A 22,478-nucleotide genomic window follows, 5' to 3' on the forward strand; every position below is an offset into this window, starting at 1 on the left:
CACACTCATGACTCAATAATGAAATATTCCCAGGGGAAGGATCAGACTACGTGAACATAACACAACGGGCTTCCATTAATTGTTTCGGGCAGCGGCAGGGAAGGACTGCTGTTTCGACATTAAAAAAACACACATTTTGAACTATTCCAAAGCTACTCGTACACATAATAAACCTCTGTTTTGACAAATGAATAAGGAAGAACGCCCTGAGTGCCATGGCTTCCGATTTCACATCACTCTCTACTGTGGTAAAGTGAGAAGTCCAGGTGTGGCCGGGAGGAGACAAGAGGAAATTACTTCCAAGTCCGTATAGAATTTTAGAATTGTAGAGTTGGAAGGGACCCCGAGGGTCATCTAGTCCAACCCCCTGCCAAGCAGGAATTTCATGCACTCATTACAGGAAGTGAGGGGCAGATGAGGCTTGACAACCTGGCAAGGTAGCCCCTCCAGGAAAAGGAAAACTCTGATGCTAAACCTCTATTATTATTTTTTATTATTATTATTATTATTATTATTATTATTATTATTATTATCCACTGCCTTGCAGGAGTAAACGCTACACAGATCCAGAGTGGAGTCCCTAAAATGGTTGGGTGGTGCCTGATATCTTCTTCTTCTTCTTTGGCGATCCCTCGTAGCCGAGTAGGATTGTCTTCAATGAACACAGTCTTAACAGTGAGTCCATAAGTGACTGTGGAGGCCAATTCTGGATCCACACGTCCTTCCACAGTGGGGACATAGGTTTCCGGGCAGGAGTTGATCACGGTGTGGATTTGCCAAGTGTGCCTTCCTCTTAGCACGTTTCTTCCTTTCATCTTGAGTTTGAGTGTCTTCAAAGCCCATGACACCTTTGGTAAAGGCTGTTCTCCAACTGGAGCGCTCGCAGGCCAGTGTTTCCCAATTGTTGGTGTTTATACTACATTTTTAAAGATTTGCTTTGAGACAGTTTTTAAACCTCTTTTGTTGACCACCAGCATTACGCTTTCCGTTTTTGCAAGTTTGGAATAGAGTAGTTGCTTTGGAAGACGATCATCAGGCATCCGAACAACATGACCAGTCCAACGAAGTTGATGTTGAAGAATCATTGCTTCAACACTGGTGATCTTTGCTTCTTTCAGTACACTGTTATTACAGCCTGGGGGCAGGGGGCAGCATAATAATAATAATAATAATAATAATAATAATAATAATAATAATTTATTATTTATACCCCGCCCGCTCATCTAGCTGGGTTTCCCCAGCCACTTTGGGCGGCTTCCAACAAAATCTTAAAATACAATACTCCGTCAAACACCAAAAGCTTCCCTAAAAAGGGCTGCCTTCAGATGTCTTCAAAAGTCTGGTAGTTGTTTTTCTCTTTGACATCTGAAAGAAGGCAGTCTGCCACCACCAAGAAAGCCCTCTGCCTGGTCCCTTGTAACTTGGCTTTTCACAGTGAGGGAACCGCCAGAAGGCCCTTGGCGCTGGACAGCAGTGTCCGGGCAGAGCGATGGGGGTGGAAGCCAATGTAGGTCTTTCAAGACCGGTGTTATGTGGTCTCGGCGGCCACTCCCAGTCACCAGTCTAGCTGCCACATTCTGGATTAGTTGCAGTTTCCGGGTCACCTTCGATGGTAGCCCCACATAGAGTGCATTGCAGTAGTCCAAGCGGGAGATAACTAAAGCATGCACCACTCTGGCCAGACAGTCCGCGGGCAGGGAAGGTCTCATCCTGCGTACCAGATGGATCTGGTAGACAGCTGCCCTGGACACAGAATTGACCTGCGCCTCCATGGACAGCTGTGCGTCCAAAATGACTCCCAGGCTGCACACCTTGTCCTTCAGGGGCACAGTTACCCCATTCAGGACCAGGGAGTCCACCACACCTGCCCGCCTCCTGTCCCCCCAAAACAGTACTTCTGTCTTGTCAGGAGTCAACCTCAATCTGTTAGCCGCCATCCATCCTCCAACTGCCTCCAGACTCTCACAATTGTGCTCAAGGAGACGAGCCGGTACCCTCTGCCCTTCCGTGCCCCTACCAGCCTCAACTGCCTTCCTTGCCCCTTCACCACAGCTGTCGTTGAAAAGGAAATGCGTTGCAGAAGGCTTTTTCTTCCGAGAGACCACCCAAGGAAAGGAGAGATAAGAGTCTTGGAGAAGACATTTCCTCCTCAGCAGAAACTGTCATGGCAAATAAACCCCTCTTCCTCACCACAGCTGAACCCACTCCCCGCCCCCCAAAAAGCCCCAACTGCAATGTTTTGCAGGTGGGTTTCCATTTTCTGGTTTTTCTCTCCTGACCCTTAAGTGATTTCCTGAAAGCGTCACCTAAAATACCTGTGCTCTGCGCAGGGTATCCAATACAGTGATACATCAGTTTAAGTACTTAATTCGTTCCAGAGGTCCGTTCTTAACCTGAACCTGTTCTTAACCTGAAGCACCACTTTAGCTAATGGGGCCTCCCGCTGTCACCGGAGCATGATTTCTGTTCTCACCCTGAAGCAAAGTTCTTAACCCAAGGTACTATTTCTGGGTTAGCGGAGTCTGTAACCTGAAGCGTATGTAACCTGAAGCATATGTAACCCAAGGTACCACTGTATAAGCTAGGCGCCAAATGGCTCCTTAAGCAAGGGTTATGGTCGCCGGTTTTGGGAACTGCATGCTCCCATCATCCACAGTCACAGGGTATGCTGATGGGAGCTGGGGTCTGACAACATCCAGAGCAGAGAGAGTTTCCCCATCCCAGGCTTCAGAGAATTCTCTAAATGGACTGTGTCAGCTGACATAAGGATGGTTAAACCTGCTGTTGAATAACGATGTGTAAATTTTAGAAACTTGACTCTTCCTTTTGCAGGGACCAGATGTGTTTTCCTGGTAACACATTTACTTCCTACTGCTCCCCTCTCTCCCTACTTATTTTCACTGCCCAAATTTCCTTTGCAAGGAGGAGGAGGAGGAAGAAGAAGAAATAACAATAACAATGTTGTTGATGATGATGTTGTAAGGAAAAAGAACTTCATGCAAAATTTTGTCTACTCAAAGACTTCTGTGACACTTTGCATAAAAGGTCTTCAACGCAATGCATGGCAATTTAAAACAAATAATACTTCATAAAGCTACAGGAGAGGTATACCACTCATATTGCAGACCAGGAACGAACAACAAGTAAGTGAGAGGTGGTAGTAAAGGCTCTGTAAATATAATAAAAAAAGGAGTGTGTTCACTTATTTAAAAAACCCTATCCGCTTCTTAACATCTGGCCACCATCTCTCAACACAGACCGTCTTCCTGCCTGGCTACTATAATTTCCACAGTTTTGATTAAAGGAACAGCTCATTAATACAAGAAGGGCCTGGCTTCCTGAATCAGGCCGAAAGCACATCTATAGCATGTTTGCACCAGTGTCAGAGGCACAGTTAGAAACTCAGATACGTAAGCTAGGCGTCAAACGGTTCCTTAAACCAAGGTTACAGTCACCCTGGTTGCCACCCTCAAATGTTTTTGGGAAGGGGCACCCAAAGGCAAGCCCAAGGGTCCAGGTAGGTGCCACACAGCTTAAGGTATTTGGGCCCCGAGTTTCATGAAGTGTTGTAGGTTAAAAGAAATGAAACAAAAGCACTTTGCACGGGGCACAGAAACATGTTGATAGCCTGTGAGGTCGAGCCAAAACTGCTATGCAGGGTCTTCCCTAATTTTATTTATGCTTTTCAGGTTTATAAAGGTAAAGGGACCCCTGACCATTAGGTCCAGTCGTGACCAACTCTGGGGTTGTGTTGCTCATCTCGCTTTATTGGCCGAGGGTGCTGGCGTACAGCTTCCAGGTCATGTGGCCAGCATGACTAAGCCGCTTCTGGTGAACCAGAGCAGCATTGCACGGAAACGCCATTTACCTTCCAGCCGGAGTGGTACCTATTTATCTACTTGCACTTTGGCGTGCTTTTGAACTGCTAGGGTGGCAGGAGCTGGGATCAGGCAATGGGAGCTCACCCCGTCGCGGGGATTCGAACCGCCAACCTTCTGATCGGCAAGTCCTAGGCTCTGTGGTTTAACCCACAGCGCCACCCGCATCCCTTTTTCAGGTTTATACATCTCATTAATTTTACAGTCATTTTAACATTTCAAAACTTTACTTCCATCCCCCTCTTTCTGAGGTTCCTTAAATTTATTTTTTAATATCCAAATTCAATTAATTTGCTCATTTATTTATCTACTTTAAATATACACTCTTATGAAACTGCAGGTCGTTACAATGATCCTGCCAATGTTCTTATCGGTTTACAAATTTATCTGTAGATATTCAATAAACCATTTCCATTCTTGTTTTATAAAAAGTTGGTCATTTTTTATTTCTTATTCTTCCGGTACGTTTCGCCATTTCTGCATATTCCGTAAGTTTTCGTGTCCAATTCTTCCTTTGCTGGGACTTCTGCTTCTGGGGAGACGTTTCTTTTTTTTCTTTTTCAAAATGCTTTTTATTGATTTTTCACAAACAAACATAAATAAAACTTAATATTTTATAGTCATCATTCAATATCATCTTATTTACACTGAGTAAATTCACGCCCAGACTTCCTTCTTTCCCTGCTTCGGTTTTCTTCGTTTATATCTTCTCTTGCAGATTCTTATTTACCTTCTATACACATCACAGGATTTATGTTAGCCCTGCTACAGTTTTTAGACTTCTGCAGTTAATTCTTATATATGCAATGAATTTACTCCACTCTTCTTCAAACTTTATCCCTTTTTGGTCTCGAATTTTATAAGTCATTTTAGCCAATTCTGTAAACTCAAACTTTTTTGCCTGCCACTCCATTACTGTTGGGGTCTCCTGTGATTTCCACTTTTGAGCCACAAGGATCCTAGCTGCGATCCCTAATAGAAAAGATGTTCCTTTAGCCTGGCCTGAATCCCTTGTCAATCAATCAATGCCACTGGGTGACCTCATGTTTTGGGTACTATGCAAGTTGGAGACAGAGAAGGAAAACCTGTTTTTCACTTTCTTGGCGAGCTCCTTACGCTAAAGGAGTGCCACGCGCCACGGCGCACGGGAATCACACGGTGTGCAGAGTACGGACAGTGACCACCCTTGGCTTGGTCAAAGGCGACGCCATGGCAACGGTTGAAGGTCACCCGGGGGTGAGTTTTTAAGACCCCCGCGGGCTCCCCGACACATCTGCCGCTCGTAAACGTTTCAAGCTCGATTTGGCGCAACCCATGAAAGCAAAAGGCGAAAGCGAGCGAAGCCCTCAGACCAACAATGGTGCCGTCGTCTCGCAGGGGCGATATTTAGCGTGCCGTAACAAGGCCTGCGCACGTCAAAGGCTGAGGGATTCACCTCGAAACAGCAAAAGAAACCTCTTCTCCAGAAAGCTCCAGGGCAGAAAATCCACAGGGACGTTCTGTGGTGCAAGTTGCAGATGAGAAAGAAGGGCTTTGCTGGGAGCGTGAGAAATTGAGAAGAGGCTTTTGGATCAGCCTAATGGCCCATCGAGTCCAACATGTTCTCAGAGTGGCCAGCTGTGGGGAAGCAGCAAGCAGGATTTAGGCACTAAAGGAAGTCTCCCCTCCTGTGGTTTCAAGCGACTGGCATCCAGAACCATCGCTGCCTTTAGACTGCGAAGACAGAGCTTTGCCATCCTGGCTAGCAGCCATCGCTATCCCTCTCCTCCTCCATTAATTGGTCCAATCCACTTTTAAAGCCATCCAGCTTGGTGGTGAAATAAAAAAATTAAGGTCTTACATATATAATAGATGGTCATAAATGTACCAACCAAGCGCATACATAGATGTGTGGACCACATGTCTGGAGCAGCACAGGAGGACCGCCCTGAAATCATTTTCAAATGTTTTCTCTGCAAGGAAGGAAGAGGTGGGGAAGCCTCTCCATTGTCCTTTCCTTCACAAATCCTGTCTGAAAGGTATGTCTGTGTATGAATAGGGTGAGCCTGTGACCTGGCTCAGGAGCTAAGTATTTGTCGCTACAAAAGACTGGACAGGCTCCCCAGGGTATCCAATGAAGTGAGGATTAACAGGTAACCTGCTAGACAGGAGGTAAACAACGCACTCAGATTTCTGTTGTAGACCACCCTTTCTGTGATGTAGGTATGATGTATCGGAGGGGTGGTGGTCTTGAGCTACACCCCTTCTGTGATGTAGGCTGGATGTTTCTGGGGGTGGTCTTGGACTCCAAGGCGGGCAATTTAAAATGTCTACATAAGGGCGGGCACACCTTTGTTCTGGGTCCTCCTCCTTTCCTGTGTGTGAGGGGAGCACCCTGTTGCAACAGTTCAATAAAGATCAGGCTTACGAGGTGCGCCATTTGTGTGGGACCATGGGGGCTGGGCCCCCTCAATATGCCACAGCCAGGCGGCGGCTAGGCCCCCTCTGGCCTTTTGGAGGGTGTTCTGGGCCCCACCGGGCCTTGTCACACTCACACCGGGTTCCCGCAATGCTGGGCAGAACCCTTTGGGCCTGTCTACAATTTAACTGTGCGCTGCTTTTCCACCCACCGGCGAAAAGTGTCCCAACGATCACGCGCCCATTATTTTGTCGTTTTTGAGGAGGTGCGGTTATTTCAAATGGCCCCCATGGTAGCTTTTCGTCTTCCCTATAAGCAAAAGATAGCTCTGGTGCTGATGACGACGAGGTTGCAGGTTCGATCCTCGTATGGGACAGCTGCGTCGCAGAGGGTTGGACTGGATGACCCTCAGGGTCCCTTCCGATTCTATGATTCTGGGGCAGGGGACATCGGCTCCTACCTTTCCCCACTTGTGAGTTTTCCAAAGCCAGCACCTCTTACACAGGACACTGCTTTAAACAGAGTGAAACCACTGGTCAATTGAGCTCAGTAATGTCAGCACTGGGTGGCAGCAGCTCTCCAGGATTTCAGTGTTTTCCCAGCCCTGCTGGGGATTTCCTGCGTGCAAGCAAATGGTCTACCACCAAGCTGTCACTCTTCCTTCTTTATTTTCTGATGCCACAAGACAGCTTCCTTTTGGGTTGGCCTAGTACTGGTTGTAGGGACGCGGTTAAACCACAGAGCTTAGGACTTGTCGATCAGAAGGTCGGTGGTTCGAATACCTGTGATGTGGTGAGCACCCATTGCTCGGTCCCTGCTCCTGCCAACCTAGCAGTTGGAAAGCACGTCAAAGTGCAAGTAGATAAATAGGTACCACTCCGGCAGGAAGGTAAACAACGTTTCCGTGCGCTGCTCTGGTTCGCCAGAAGCGGCTTAGTCATGCTGGCCACATGACCCGGAAGGTGTACGCCGGCTCCCTCGGCCAATAAAGCGAGATGAGCGCCGCAACCCCAGAGTCGGTCACGACTGGACCTAATGGTCAGGGGTCCCTTTAACTTTACCTTAGTACTGGTTGTAGACACCGTAAAAAGCAGAGACATCACCTTGCCAACAAAGATCCGTATAGTTAAAGCTATGGTTTTCCCAGTAGTGATGTATGGAAGTGAGAGCTGGACCATAAAGAAGGCTGAGAATGGATGCTTTTGAACTCTGGTGCTGGAGGAGACTCTTGAGAGTCCCATGGACTGCAAGAAGATCAAACCTCTCCATTCTGAAGGAAATCAGCCCTGAGTGCTCACTGGAAGGACAGATCGTGAAGCTGAGGCTCCAATACTTTGGCCACCTCATGAGAAGAGAAGACTCCCTGGAAAAGACCCTGATGTTGGGAAAGATGGAGGGCACAAGGAGAAGGGGACGGCAGAGGACGAGGTGGTTGGACAGTGTTCTCGAAGCTACCAGCATGAGTTTGACTAAACTGCGGGAAGCAGTGGAAGACAGAAGTGCCTGGCGTGCTCCGGTCCAGGGGGTCACGAAGAGTCGGACACGACTAAACAACAAACAACAAAGTACTGGTTGCTTCTCAAGTACACACTTCCTTCAAGCTACAAGCTCAGGAGCAGAGAGCCTTCCCTTAGAAAGGTCTCTTGATTCTCCAGCTCATGCAAGAGAGCACCCTTGGGGGGGGGGTGAAATCCCCAAAAAGGATGTTACTTTTTTCTGTATGCCACAACAGCTGCGAGAATATTGCTAGCAAAGAATTGGCAGAAACAAGATTTACCAACTATCGAAGAATGGCAGATGAAGATGATGGACTATATGGAACTTGCCGAACTGACTGGGAGACTCCGAGACCAGAGAGAAGAGACGGTGGAAGAAGTCTGGAAGAAGTTTACGGAATATTTGAAAAAATATGTGAATATTTAAATCTTAGTATAGCTTTGGAAGTGGATATAGGCTGTAGCGTTAGAAGTAGAAGATAGTGTATTTTAAAACAGTATTATTTGTAAGTGATAAAATGTGAAGTTATTTTAAGTGTGATTTAAAAAAAAGATGGTTAGAAACTATGATATATGTAAACTGCTAAAGATGAAGTAAAATGAAAATCAGATAGGGGGGACTTGGGGAAGCCCGATTAACAATGTTTAGAAAAATAAGGATATGACAATAATTTGTTTGTATTGTTTGTTTTTCTGTTTGTGTTCTTCATTTGTGTTATGAAATGAATAAAAATTTTTGAAAAAGAGAGCGCCCTTGAAGGGTTTAAGGGAGGACAAAAAGCTATATATGCAAACATCTCGGATCTATTGCTCACTGGGTAGACAAAGGCTTCCTTATCGGCTGCAAACTTACAAATAGCCTAGAAGGGGAATGATGTGAAAGTACCTGGCTTAATCTCCAAGGCAGCAGCAGAGGAGGAGGAGAACAGCTGAGCCAGCTCAGCAAAGCAAACAGACACCAGTCCAGTGATATTTATTAACCAATTTGTGGTGGGAAGCTATCCAAACCTCCTCCACCTGCAAAGGAAACCTCGAGAGGGCAGGGGAAAGTGATAAGCAAGGAGATCCACAACCAAGTCAACAACACTGACCCTGGTGAGGTCCACGCTGTGAAGTTCTACCATCCTGTGATAGGAATTTTGAGGTCTTAGGTATATGTTAAATGTTCATAAGTGTCCCAACCAAGCACGTACATAGATCAGCACAGGAAGACCGACCTGAAACCATTTTGATTCCCAAACTGAGCCAATGTTTTCTCTGCAAGGTCAAAGTGGGAAAACCTCCCCATTGTCTCTTTCCTCACAAATCCTGTCTTAAGGGCACATTTAAGATATGAATAGGGTGTGAGCCTGTGACCTGGCTCAGGAACTAAGTATTTATCATTACAAAAGACTGGCCAGGCTCCCCAGGCAATCCAATCAAGTGACCATTAAACAGGTAACCTGTCAGACGAGATAAACAACGCACTCAGATTTCAGCTGTAGACCGCCTTTTCTGTGATGTAGGTATGATGCATCTGGGGGGTGGTCTTAGGTTACACCCCTTCTGTGATATATGTAGGATGTATGGAGGAGTGGTCTTGAGCTTCAGGGCAGGGAAAGGGGCAGATTTTTGTTTACAACAATCCCAAATTAACAATTACATTGAAAGAGGCACTGCAGGAGAGGGCGAAACTGCAAAGCACATTTTCTAACTATGCCAACAACATACCGATAAGGAAAGGCATTCCAGCTGCGATCCAGTGCTACGCCCACGAGTCACCTTATGATTTAGGAAAGAAATTCAGTTTGCAGGGTGTCGGAAGAGGAGCCTCTGCTTTCCGGGCTATAACTCTCTGCAGATTCACCACAAGAAGATTTATGGGGATTGTGCAAGCCAGCCGCCAATGCAACAGATTGCGCAAAATAAAAACTAAGAAGGGTAGAGAACTACTGCATCTTACGTTAGTCAAGTCTGCATGTGAAGGTAAAGGTAAAGGACCCCTGGAAGGGAAAGTCCAGCCCAACGAGACTATGGGGTTGTGGCACTCATCTCACTTCCAGGCCAAAGGAGTCGGCGTTTGTCCACAGACATTTTTCCGGGTCATGTGCCCAGCAGGACTAAACCGCTTATGGCGCAAAGGAACACCGTGATGGAAACCAGAGCTCATGGAAACGCCATTTAGCTTCCTGCCACAGTGGTACCTCTTTATCTATTTGCACTGGTGTGCTTTCGAACTGCTAGGTAGGCAGGAGCTGGGACAGAGCAATGGGACCTCACTCCATTGTGCGGATTGGAACCACCAACCTTCTGATTGGCAAGACCAAGAGGCTCTGTGGTTTAGACCACAGCACCACCCACATCCCTGCATGTGAAAGAGCGTCTCCATGAAGAAGCGTCTCCATCCCCATTGTTCAGCCCGGACACTGAGGTCCAGCTCCGAGGGCCTTCTGGCGGTTTCCTCACTGCAAGAAGCCAAGTTACAGGGAACCAAGCAGAGGGCCTTCTCAGTAGTGGCACCGGCCCTGTGGAACGTCCTCCCATCAGATGTCAAGGAGATAAACAACTGTCTGGCCTTTAGAAGACATCTGAGCCTAGGACGTGCCAATCAGAAGGTTGGCGGTTCGAATCCCCGCGACGGGTAAGCTCCCCTTGTTCAGTCCCTGCTCCTGCCAACCTAGCAGTTCGAAAGCACGTGAAAATGCAAGTAGATAAATAGGTACCACTCTGGTGGGAAGGTAAACGGCATTTCCGTGCGCTGCTCTGGTTCGCCAGAAGCGGCTTCGTCCTGCTGGCCACATGACCCGGAAGCTGTACGCCAACTCCCTCGGCCAATAAAATGAGATGAGCGCTGCAACCCCAGAGTCGGTCACGACTGTACCTAATGGTCAGGGGTCCCTTTACCTTTACTTTACCCTTTAGGAAATTGTGCTAGAATTTAAATCTAAGGCTCTGCAACAGGGATCAGCAACCTTTATCAGCCGTGGGCCAGTCCACCGTCCCTCAGACCTTGTGGGGGGCCAGACTATATTTTGGAGAGAAAAAAATTGAACAAATTCCTATGCCCTACAAATAACCCAAAGATGCATTTTAAATAAATGCACACATTCTACTCATGTAAAAACATGCTGAGTCCCGGACCGTGCGCAGGCCGGATTCAGAAGGCGATTGGGCCGCATCCAGCCCACGGGCCTTAGGTTGCCTATCCCTGTTCTACGAGCAAAAGGGCTTGGACGTTTTGCCCTCGCTCTCCCTGCTTATGAGGCACTAAAGCGACTTCTGAAAGTGTGTTTTGGGGGCCACAGATGGCATGGAACGAGTGGGTGGCAATGCCCATCACAACTGTCCCTCCGCCTCTCCAAGTTGCAACGCGCCAGCACGTTGAACATTTCTGCAGGCTCCGGGAAATCTCGGGCCAGCGCCTAGGAATCTGAAATATTTCTATCCAGCTCTACTTGTTGCTCCTTAATATTAGGATTATGAACATTCTTCTGTAACAGGCTCCATTCTCAAAAACAGCACTGGCTTTAATAGGAGAAGAAAGCACCGTCTCGGGCAGGGAGAGTCGGTCAACAAGTTGTGCCAAAGGATTCCTCCGGCCCCAGATCCTCCTTTGTGAAATGTCAGAGCAGGTATAGAAGGAGCTGCCCCCATTAAAATTATACAGTATTGCTTAAAAGCAGGAGTGCGAAGAAGGGGGACGGCGGCGGCTGAAGGCTGGTAGTCTTGTCTGGTTTCTCTTGTCAAAAGGGCAGACCCAGCCCAGAGCGAAGGGTCCTTGCCTTCTGCACGGCCAACAGCAGATGTTGCCTTCCTGTAAAACGGACTTATAAAGAGGACTCCGCAATAAAAGAGCCCTATAAAACGCTGGGTTTCGTGGGGAAGGGAAAAGGGCCTTCTCTGCCTTTGTCTGCGGCGCAAAGAGACACGGACAGAGATGTCACAGAAGACAAAGGGGAAAGTATCTTACTCAGTCCCTGGGGATCTCATTAATTAAAAATCTTCCTTTCAGCAGAAGCCCTGGTGTATTGGGGATGGAAATGAAGCTCCCCGTTTTTGTTTTATCTTGCATCTGTTTTCGAGCGGAGAGGCTCACATGGATTTCAATGGCGAGCCCTGCATGCCATGCTGGCAGAACTGACAGCCGGGCCAGACAGGAAGGGGGCAAGAGATGCACTCCGAGGTGGGTCAAGAAAGAAAACCACAAGCTGAAGCCATCACTATGCTGAAAACTGGAGGGTACTACTACTACTACTACTACTACTACTGTACAGTCATACCTCGGGTTGAATGAGCTTCGGGTTGAGCACGTCTGAGTTGCGCTCCGCGGCAACCCGGAAGTAATAGAGTGTGTTACTTCCGTGTTTCGCCGCTTGTGCATGCGCAGACGCTCAAAATGACATCACACGCATGCGCAGAAGCGGAGAAAAGCGACGTGCATGTGCGCAGATGTGCCGTCACTAGTTACGTTTGCTTCTGGATGCGAACAGGGCTCCGGAATGGATCCCGTTCGTATCCAGAGGTACCACTGTACTAATAATAATAAAAAAATATTTATACCCTGCCCATATGGCTGCGTTTCCCCAGCCACTCTTGGCAGCTTCCAACTGAATATTAGGTAAAGGTAAAGGGATCCCTGACCATTAGGTCCCATCGTGACCGACTCTGGGGTCGCGGCGCTCATCTCGCTTTACTGGCCGAGGGAGCCGGCGTACAGCTTCCAGGTCATGTGGCCAGCATGACTAAGCCGCTTCTGGCGAACCAGAGCAGCGCACGGAAACACCGTTTACCTTCCCACCGGAGCGGTACCTGTTTATCTACTTGCACTTTGATGTGCTTTCGAACTGCTAGGTTGGCAGGAGAAGGGACTGAGCAACGGGAGCTCACCCCGTTACGGGGATTCGAACTGCCGACCTTCTGATCGGCAAACACAATAAAACATCAAAACCTCATCAATTCAGTGAAGGAACCTTCAGAAAGCCCTTGGAGTTGGACCTCAGTGTCCGGGCTTGTCTGGGTAAGTGGGGTTTTTCTAAGTGGAGAGAGATTTAAAAGGATTTATCGCCAGCTCCGAACCACCCAAAGCTGGGAACAACCAACTGTAATCGGTTCACCACCGCAGTGCGCCAACGAAAAAATTCCTGCACAGCCGCCTGCACTTAAGAAGTGATTACAGGGCGAAGGTTTTGGTTGTTTTGAAAGTGGGTTGTGTGGGCCTGAAAATCATAGAATTGTAAACTTGGAAGGGATCCTCAGCGGTCATCTAGCCCAACCCCCTGCCACGCAGGAATCTCAGCTAAAGCACCCATGATAGATGGCCGTAAAGTTGGATCCAAAATGGTTTGAACGCCAGTTTACATGGGTGGACATGTTGCACATACTGCTATTTTCCTTTAGTCCTTTAAAGTCTTAACCAGTGTTTCTCAACAACCTGGATCCCCAGCTGTTGCTGGGACTACAACACCCATCATACATAGCTACTGGTCAGGGATGATGGGAGTTGTAGTCCGACAACTGCTGGAGACCCAAGTTTGGCTGAAGCTGATCTTTAGCCTCAGGCCCCTTGACTTGCACTAAGCCCCAAGTCCCAGACATCTCACTGCAATGGGAGTGTCAGGAACCAGGGAGAGTGGATGGTCACAAGACTGGAGTCTATGGACCAGAATTACCCGTTGGTTAGGTTTCCTCCATGAGGAGGAACTTGGCTCTTCCTCAGAGATTGGCTCATGGTAGCCACACCTATGAGGTTTCCCTAATGGGCAATTCAGAATTGCAAAAAAAAGAGACTTCATGCACAAGGCTAAACTGGGTTAATATATAACAGAAGCACTCGACTCCAGAGCCTTGATGGGAGACCTGGACGTTTACTCAAAGCAAACAATCTCATGCACCGAAAATTAAAAAAAATATATGAAAGAGGCCAGCTCAGGAGCAAATGTTTGGCTATAGCCAAGAAGTACCAGTTATATTGACCTCTCAGTCAGCATTTTCTAGTAAAAGGCGGCGGCGGGGGTGGGGATCACAGGCAATTCCACCACCGCTCCCCCCACCTAGAAAGTATAAAATCTCACACACAAAGACCCAAACACACCACCTAAGAAAAAGCACATTTCTCCTCCGGGCTGTTTGTTGACAAAACGCTAATATGATCATCTTTGGATGACTAAACCCAACAAGGATTGCCAGAAGGAGCTCAAGGGGAAAACCTCGCTCTACAGTTATGCAGAGTACGCCCAGGGGAAAGTTTCTCCCTCGTTTTAGGGATTTAACAAAGAGCTCGTGTCCTTGAGGACTGAATTAGTGCTCTCATTTGTCTGTTTGGGGTTCAAACTGTCTCAGGGAACATATCCACCACGCACAACCACCTTCCTCCAGCCTCTGAGATTAACCAAGAAGAATCTGCGTCTACCAGGAGCAGGGCCTGTGCTGTGGTGGCCCCTGAAAATAATCGAATGCTCGTCCTTTGGAAGTTCACTGAAGCAAAAATGCTCTGATTCTTTCGAAGCCCTGAAAGTTGAATTTATCTCATCCACTGCCACTGATACTTCTATTTCTGTTTAGTTTTTAAAAAAATAAAAAATTAATTGCTTTTCCCCCTAGACCACCCTGGAAACTTTGTTAAAAAACAGCACGTCAGCCATCACCAAGCAGGTGCCTCTCCAGACGATTTGGACTACAACTCTCATCACAGCCATTTTGGCTGGGATCGATTATTATTATTATTACTGAATTACATTTATAGTTAAAGGGACCCCTGACCATTAGGTCCAGTCATGGCCGACTCTGGGGTTGCAGTGCTCATCTCGCTTTACTAGCCGAGCGAGTCATGTGGCCAGCATGACTAAGCTGCTTCCGGTGAACCAGAGCAATGCACGGAAACGCACGTTTACCTTCCCGCCGGAGTGGTACTTATTTATCTACTTGCACCTTGACGTGCTTTCGAACTGCTAGGTTGGCAGGAGCAGGGACAGAGCAACGGAGCTCACCCCGTTGCGGGGATGCGAACCGCCAACCTTCTGATCGGCAAGCCCTAGGCTCTGTGGTTTAGACCACAGCGCCACCCGCGTACCGCCCTATATCTGAGGGTCTCAAGGCGGTTCACAGAATAAAATTACAGTGGACACTCGGGTTGCGAAAGTGATCCATGCGGGATGCATGTTCGCAACCCGTGTCTGTGCAAGTGCAGGTTGGAATTCAGCACTTCTGTGTATGCGCGACCGCCGAAACCCGGAAGTAACCCGTTCCGGTACTTTCGGGTTTCAGCGGTCTTTAACCCAAAAAAATGCAACCTGAAGCAGCTGTTATCCGAGGTATGACTGTATAGAGCTAGACAGGGTGGGCTCAAAGCATCAGCTTTCGGGTTAACAGCCGGACGCACCGATCCACTGTGCCACTGGGGATATGCACATTGCAACTACACAGGGAGCTGAATCTGGAGCAGGGCAGGAGTAGAACCCAGAACTTTAGAAGGGGAGAGGCTATAACTGGCCCTGCACTAAAACTCCCGACTCCCATCAGTCCCAGCCAGGACAGCTAGTGGTCAGGGATAATGGGAACTGCAGTTTGGCAATAATAATGATGATGATGATGATGATGATGATGATGATAATAATAATAATATCCCGCCCATCAGGCTGAGTTTCCCCTGCCACTCTGGGCAGCTCCCAGTCGAGTGTTAAAAACAACACAGCATTAAAAACTTCCCTGAACAGGGCTGCCTTCAGATGTCTTCTAAAAATAGGATAGCTGCTTATTTCCTTGAATTCTGATGGGAGGGCGTTCCACAGGCGGGTGTCACTACCGAGAAGGCCCTCTGTCTGGTTCCCTGTAACCTCACTTCTCGCAGGGAGGGAACCACCGGAAGGCCCTCGGAGCTGGACCTCAGTGTCCGGGCAGAATGATGGGGGTGGAGATGCTCCTTCAGCTATACTGGGCTGAGGCCATTTAGGGCTTTCAAGGGCTTTAAAGGTCAGCACCAACACTTTGAATTGTGCTCGGAAACGTACTGGGAGCCAATGTAGGTCTTTCAAGACCGGTGTTATGTGGTCTCGGTGGCTGCTCCCAGTCACCAGTCTAGCTGCCGCATTCTGGATTAGTTGCAGTTTCCAGGTCACCTTCAAAGGTAGCCCCACATGGAGCGCATTGCAGCAGTCCAAGCGAGAGCTAACCAGAGCATGAACCACTCTGGCCAGACAATCCGCAGGCAGGGAGGGTCTCAACCTGCGTACCAGATGGAGCTGGTAGACAGCCGCCCTGGACACAGAATTGACCTGCGCCTCCATGGACAGCTGTGAGTCCAAAATGACTCCCAGGCTGCGCACCTGATCCTTCAGGGGCACAGTTGCCCCATTCAGGACCAGGGAGTCCTCCACACCTGCCCGCCTCCTGTCCCCCAAGAACAGTACTTCTGTGTTGTCAGGATTCAACCTCAATCTGTTAGCCGCCATCCATCCTCCAGTACTGGGAGAAGCATAGCTTCACAACTCAAGAGGGGGGTGGGGAGCCACTGTCAAAATCATTTCTTTAAAAACAGGAACAGAAACTCCCGGTTCAGTCTCACATTTTTCAAACTCTCCTCCCACAGAAGCGTTCCAGGCATGCAAGCCCTTTGCTCCAGGGTAAGGTGCCGAGAGCAAAATTCGTTTTTCCAGGTGAGGAAAGAGCCCTGATTTATTGAAGCGCGCCACCGGGGGGGGCTTTTTCCGAGCATGGTTTCACATGCAACGCTTCTTTCCCCAGCTCTGCCTTCTGAACAGATGTTTCCACCGTACACAATGACCTCTGCATCAACCCAATGCCCTATGCATTGCCAACACTTATAATAATAATCTGCATTACTTGCTCAACGAGTCAAAACTTGCAATTCATCACCATAATGTTTGGGGTTCTTTTTTAAGTTTTGAAATGGCATGAAATCATGGCTAGAGAGAAGCTGTATTCCCAGATCTCCTAGCTCTGTCCAACAGCACAGAATCAATGCCATTTTAAGATGTGTTGTGGAAGGGGAGATTATTGGGTTGTCTTCGTTTTGGTATTTTATTGTGCATTTTATACTGTGATTTTATGTTGTGAACTGCCCTGAGATATACGGGTACAGGGCGGTGTACAAATTTAACAGAGTTGTACCCTGGTTCTTGGGGGGTGCGGGTGGCGCTGTGGGTTAAACCACAGAGCCTAGGACTTGCTGATCAGAAGGTCGGCGGTTCGAATCCCCATGATGGGGTGAGCTCCCGTTGCTCGGTCCCTGCTCCTGCCAACCTAGCAGTTCAAAAGCACGTCAAAGAGCAAGTAGATAAATAGGTACAGCTCCGGCGGGAAGGTAAACGACGTTTCCGTGCACTGCTCTGGCTCGCCAGAAGCAGCTTAGTCATGCTGGCCACATGACCCGGAAGCTGTACGCCGGCTCCCTCGGCCAATAAAGCGAGATGAGCACCACAACCCCAGAGTCGGTCACGACTGGACCTAATGGCCAGGGGTCCCTTTACCTTACCATGGTTCTTAAACAGAATGCATTCCGGGAGTCCATTCAACATCTGGAACTGTTTGAAAACCAATACGTGGCTTCAGGTTGGCTGCAGGAGCGTCCTGCAGCCAATTGGAAGCCACGCCAGATGTTCAGTTTCCCCAGAGTTTTGTTGGAAGTTGGGGGTGAGGAGGAGAACAGCAGTAATCTGGCCTTCAAGGCCTCAACATAGCATGTCTCTTTTGCTCTGTGATAAGAATTTTAAGGTCTTAGATATATAATAAATGTTCATAAATAAACCAAGCAAACACGTAAACCACATGTCTGAAGCAGCACAGAAATACAGTCCTGAAATCATTTTGACTCCCAAGCTGACCAAATGTTTCTCTGCAAGGAGGGAGGAGGTGAAAAAAACCTTCCTTGTTACAGGAATTTAGTAATCACCATTTCAAAGGGTGACAGACTACCAGGAAAGGCAATGAGATAAGGCATTATCAGAAAACCTGGCAGACAGGAAAAAGAACAACATTCAAGTTTCTGTTGCAGACCACCTTTTCTGTGATGTAGGTATGATATTTGTGGGGGGTGGTCTTGGGTTACACCCCTGCTGTGATCTATGTATGATGTATGGAGGGGTGGTCTTGAGCTCCAGGGCAGGGAATTTTAAATGTCTATACAGTCATACCTCGGGTTGAATGTGCTTCAGGTTGAGCGTGTTCGAGTTGCGCTCCACGGCAACCCGGAAGGAATGGAGCACGTTACTTCCGGGTTTCGCCACTCATGCATGCGCAGACGCTCAAGATGACGTCACGCGCATATGCGAAAACGCGACCTGTGCATGTGCAGACGCGCTGTTGCTTGTTACGTTTGCTTCAGGATGCGAACAGGGCTCCGGAAAGGATCCCATTCGCATCCCGAGGTACCACTGTATAAGGGCAGGCACACCTTGGTTCTGGGTTCCTCCTCCTTTCCTGCGGGTGAGGGGAGCACCCTGTTGCAACAGATCAATAAAGATCAGGCTTACTAGCTGCTTTGCTTCTCAATATTCTCTGGTTGGCCTCTGTTATTTTCTCCTACCAATAGGGAACCTACATAAGGACTCTATATGGGCTCTGGGATACCCCATAAGGGGGAAAACGGCAGATTGTGTTTACAACAGCTCACAACATATCACATGTGGCAGAAAAGCATAGCCGGCTCCCTCCTTCAAGGAAGGTTGCAGGCTCGTTGTAACTGATGCAACCAAACCGCAGTTCATTTTGCAGGCGGTCCAAGCCTGCGACAGGCCAGTCCGCAATTGATTCTGATGCGTTATCAATTACATGCTATTATAGCCTTGCCCAAGGGGCTATCTGTGATTTAAGTGCTCCTCCTAACAAAGGCAGTCAGCTATGACGGAGTCTTTGAAAGACACCGAGCCCGTGCACTATCAGGCTCCAAAAAAAGGATCCGATCTTACGCAGGACCGACCTTGACTCAGCACTGCATTTCCCTGAGATTTGGAAAAAGAGAGGAATGCGCAGCCCAGAACTTTCTAACCACCATCACTGTTTTTTAAAAACCCGAGGTGGCGATGTGACCCCAGGACCCGGCGTCCTGATGGGAAAGAATCCCTCTCCTCCTTGCATTGCAAGCCTCCGCCACAATAACAACAACATCCCCTGTGGTTTCTCAGATCCGCGCTGGAGCTATTTGGGCTGTTTGCTCAGACGCCGGGACGGGTGCCAGCCTTCAAAGCACACAAACCTACCCTGTGATCCTGATAGGGGAGTGTGAACTTTGCCCCGTGCCGAAGGGAGTGGGCTTAGTTCACGGAAGTGAAAGTTGCAGCGCAAAAATCGCTCGGCTGGCCGGCCACCCACCCCAGAGCCATGAATCCTAATTGCATGTTCCCCTGCTGCTCCTCCAGGTTCCCATGTTTGACAGCCTCTTTCTTGTGGTTTTCTAACAGCCAGGGAGAAGCCAAATGGTGTTTAGTCTGTGCTGGTTTCCACCGTCTTTGCTGCAGGGAAGCATGGACTTCCCATCAATTTCCAATCCAGTAACGAGGAGCTGAGTCAATGAAATTGAGAAGCTCCAAGTTCAAGTCCATAGAAGTCCTGATCCTGCCTGCAAATTGCTTCTAGGGACCATATGGAAGGGCGGTACCTGCCCACACCTCCTCCAGATTTCTACCTCACTCCTTCTCTCCTTCTAATAATAATAATAATAATAATAATAATAATAATAATAATAATAATAATAATTTATTATTTATACCCCGCCCATCTGGCTGGGTTTCCCCAGCCACTATGGGTGGCTTCCAACAGAATATTAAAATACAAAAATCCATTAAACATTAAAAGCTTCCCTTAACAGGGCTGCCTTCAGATGTCTTCTAAAAGTCTGGTAGTTGTTTTTCTCTTTGCCATCTGCTGGAAGGGCGTTCCACAGGGTGGGCACCACCACCACCCAGAAGGCCCTCTGCCTGGTTCCCTGTAACATGGCTTCTCGCAATGAGGGAACTGCCAGAAGGCCCTCGGCGCTGGACCTCACTGTCCAGGCAAAACGATGGGAGTGGAGACGCTCCTTCAGATATACTGGACCGAGGCCGTTTAGGGCTTTCAAGGTCAATACCAACACTTTGAATTGTGCTCAGAAACGTACTGGGAGCCAATGTAGGTCTTTCAAGACCGGTGTTATGTGGTTTTGGCGGCCGCTCCCAGTCACCAGTCTAGCTGCCGCATTCTGGATTAGTTGTAGTTTCAGGGTCACCTTCCCAGTAGAATCCGGACACCCTCGTCAGCAACAAACAGAATAGATGTTGGCAGCTTATATGAGTGGAACGAGAAGAGCAAAAGACACCAACGCTGCCAGAATATTTGATGGCCTCTTGATAATGTTGGGGAGCTCAAAGTTTTGCAACGCGAAGGGGCTTTGGCCCCCACCCCACAAACAATGGACCCTGCCTCAGGAGCCATTCTAGGGGCTGCTAACCCTGGTTGTTTACTCAGATCTTCTCATGCTGAAAGATGGCCATGTTCCAACTATAGCTGTTTTTATAACTACGAACTTCCAAGATGGAGCAGGAGGATGCAAGCTTGCTCCGTCTTCCATGTGACAGCCCTTGAGATATTTGAAGATGGCTCTCATATCTCCTCTCAGTCTCCTCTTTCACAGGCTAAACACACCCAGCTCCTTCGACCATTCCTCATAAGGCTTGGTTTCCAGACCCTTGATCATCTTGGTTGCACGTTCCAGCTTGTCAACATCCTTCTTAAACTGTGGTGCCAGAATTGGACACCAGGTGTGGTCTGACCAAGGCAGGACAGAGTGGTACTATCACTGCCCTTGATCTGGACACTGGACTTCTGTTGATGCAGCCTAGAATAGCGTTAGCTTCTTTTGCTGCTGCCCCACACTGTTGAGCTTGTGGTCCACCAAGACTCCTAGATCCTTTCCACATGTACTGCTAGTAAGCCAGGCGACCCCCAATTTATATTTGTGCATCTGGTTCTTCCTGCCTAACCACAGAACCTGACATTGGTTCCTATTGAAACTCATTTTGTTAGCAAATATTTTCCGTAAGCAGAATCCTATGCTCCTGCAGAATCGCACCATTTGAGTGAGCTTGATTATAACCCTGCTTTTCATCTCTGCTACTACACGTCATACATGCCTTCAGCTAACCAAACAGCTACTTAAGGCGAGCTGAAACAGAATTAGTAATATGGCAGTACAGCTCAGACGTAGCCACACCAGAATCTGGAATTTCACCTGCTCTCTGGGATTTATCACTCCACAAAGCAGCATCTCAGGGCTGGAGTTTGCATTGTATGTGTGATTTCGTGGATAGGAACCGGTTCACAACCATCCATAACTAGTAGAAGCAAATTCCTGCATTCTAGGGGGCCGGATGCGATTACCCTTCCGAGTCTATAATTCTACGATTCCATGAATTCAGATGCACAGTGAAATCCTATACCCATCTACACAGAAGCAGGGCCCAGTGACTTCAATGGGGCTTACTCCCAGGTAAGTGTGTATAAAATTGCAGCCTCGGGGATCTTCTTCGGCCAAGACTGAGAAAGACTCTCCTCCCCAGGCTGCAAGGGAAATCTGCCATTTGCAAGAAGTGCACACAGACATGTGTGTAATAGATATTCTCCCGAGAGAAAGGGATATGGATGTTTTCTGGGGGACTGGTCAATACGAGGTCAGAGATTAAGGGAAACTAATACAAGCTCTTCGACGTATTGCAGAGGGAGCTTATTGAATCAAGGCCTTGGTGGGCTACAGTGCAGAACCCTCCAGAGCCCATGTCTCTGAGACACATGTCTGTCTTATTATTGATCGTTGCAAGCCGCTCTAAGGGGCTTTTGTGGCTGAAGGGCAGAGGGAGAAATGCGTCAATCAAATGAATAAAACAAAATAGCAGGCCGAACCTCATCCCTGACCACCTGATGGGAGTCATGGTCCAATAGCAGCAGCCTGACTACAGCTGGCACCTTCCAGATGTTTTTGACTACGACTCCCATCAGCCCCATGGGAGATGTAGTCCAAAACATGACCAAGGCGCCAGCTGGGGCAAAGCTGAGCTGGTTTGCCTTCTCACAGAAAGGCTCTCAACATTTAACAACCCTCTCTACCCCACATCCAGAAGCGACACCCGTCGCCTTCCAATCAGGACCTATTAATTTCCCTGCCTTCCCCCACTAGCCAGGAGAGCAAATTTGCTTCAACGTCTAAATACATTCCCTTCTAACAAGACGACATTTGAGCCTGCCCCAAATCTGGCTGTCACATTGAAAACAGTCATATTTTATGCCCTGGGAAGGAGGGGTGGAGGGAAAAGAAGACGAAACCAGACAAGTTTTGAGCAACTCCCCACACTGCGGTTGGAAACATGAGTGAGGGAGGAGCAGCCATTTTTACAACAGCAATATATTTCAACCACGTTTTCAGAAACGTAGCGAAGCGTGAAGAAAATACGTGTTTGGAGGGTTGCTAGGCTGGAAGCGGCCAAGTCAGATTGAACGGCTCCCCGCGCCAACCGGCAACCCCGCCCCAAAAAAAAAACCCAGTCTCCTGTATCTGCCACACACAAACATAGCTGTCAACTTACAGATTTGAAAATAAGGGACCAGCAGCCTTCAAAATAAGGGATCAGCAGCCAAAATAAGGGATTTTAGTCAACCAGCTAAAATACGAAGTTAAAAGGGACCAGGTAATTTGGGAGAGCGGCGTCGGTTTTTAGCCCTTCGTTTCCAGAGGTTGCTGCTCAA

The 22,478-nt window shown here is 48.2% G+C and overlaps 1 protein-coding gene across 1 annotated transcript in view; it reads right to left on the reverse strand.

Moving 5' to 3' along the window:
• KIF13B (kinesin family member 13B) overlaps positions 1 to 22,478 on the reverse strand; it is a 207,893-nt gene that overhangs the window by 159,080 nt on the left and 26,335 nt on the right. The window lies entirely within an intron of this gene.

The sequence above is a fragment of the Podarcis vaucheri genome, assembly GCF_965113315.1.
Source record: "Podarcis vaucheri genome assembly, chromosome: 3".
NCBI classification, from domain to species: Eukaryota; Metazoa; Chordata; class Lepidosauria; order Squamata; family Lacertidae; genus Podarcis; species Podarcis vaucheri.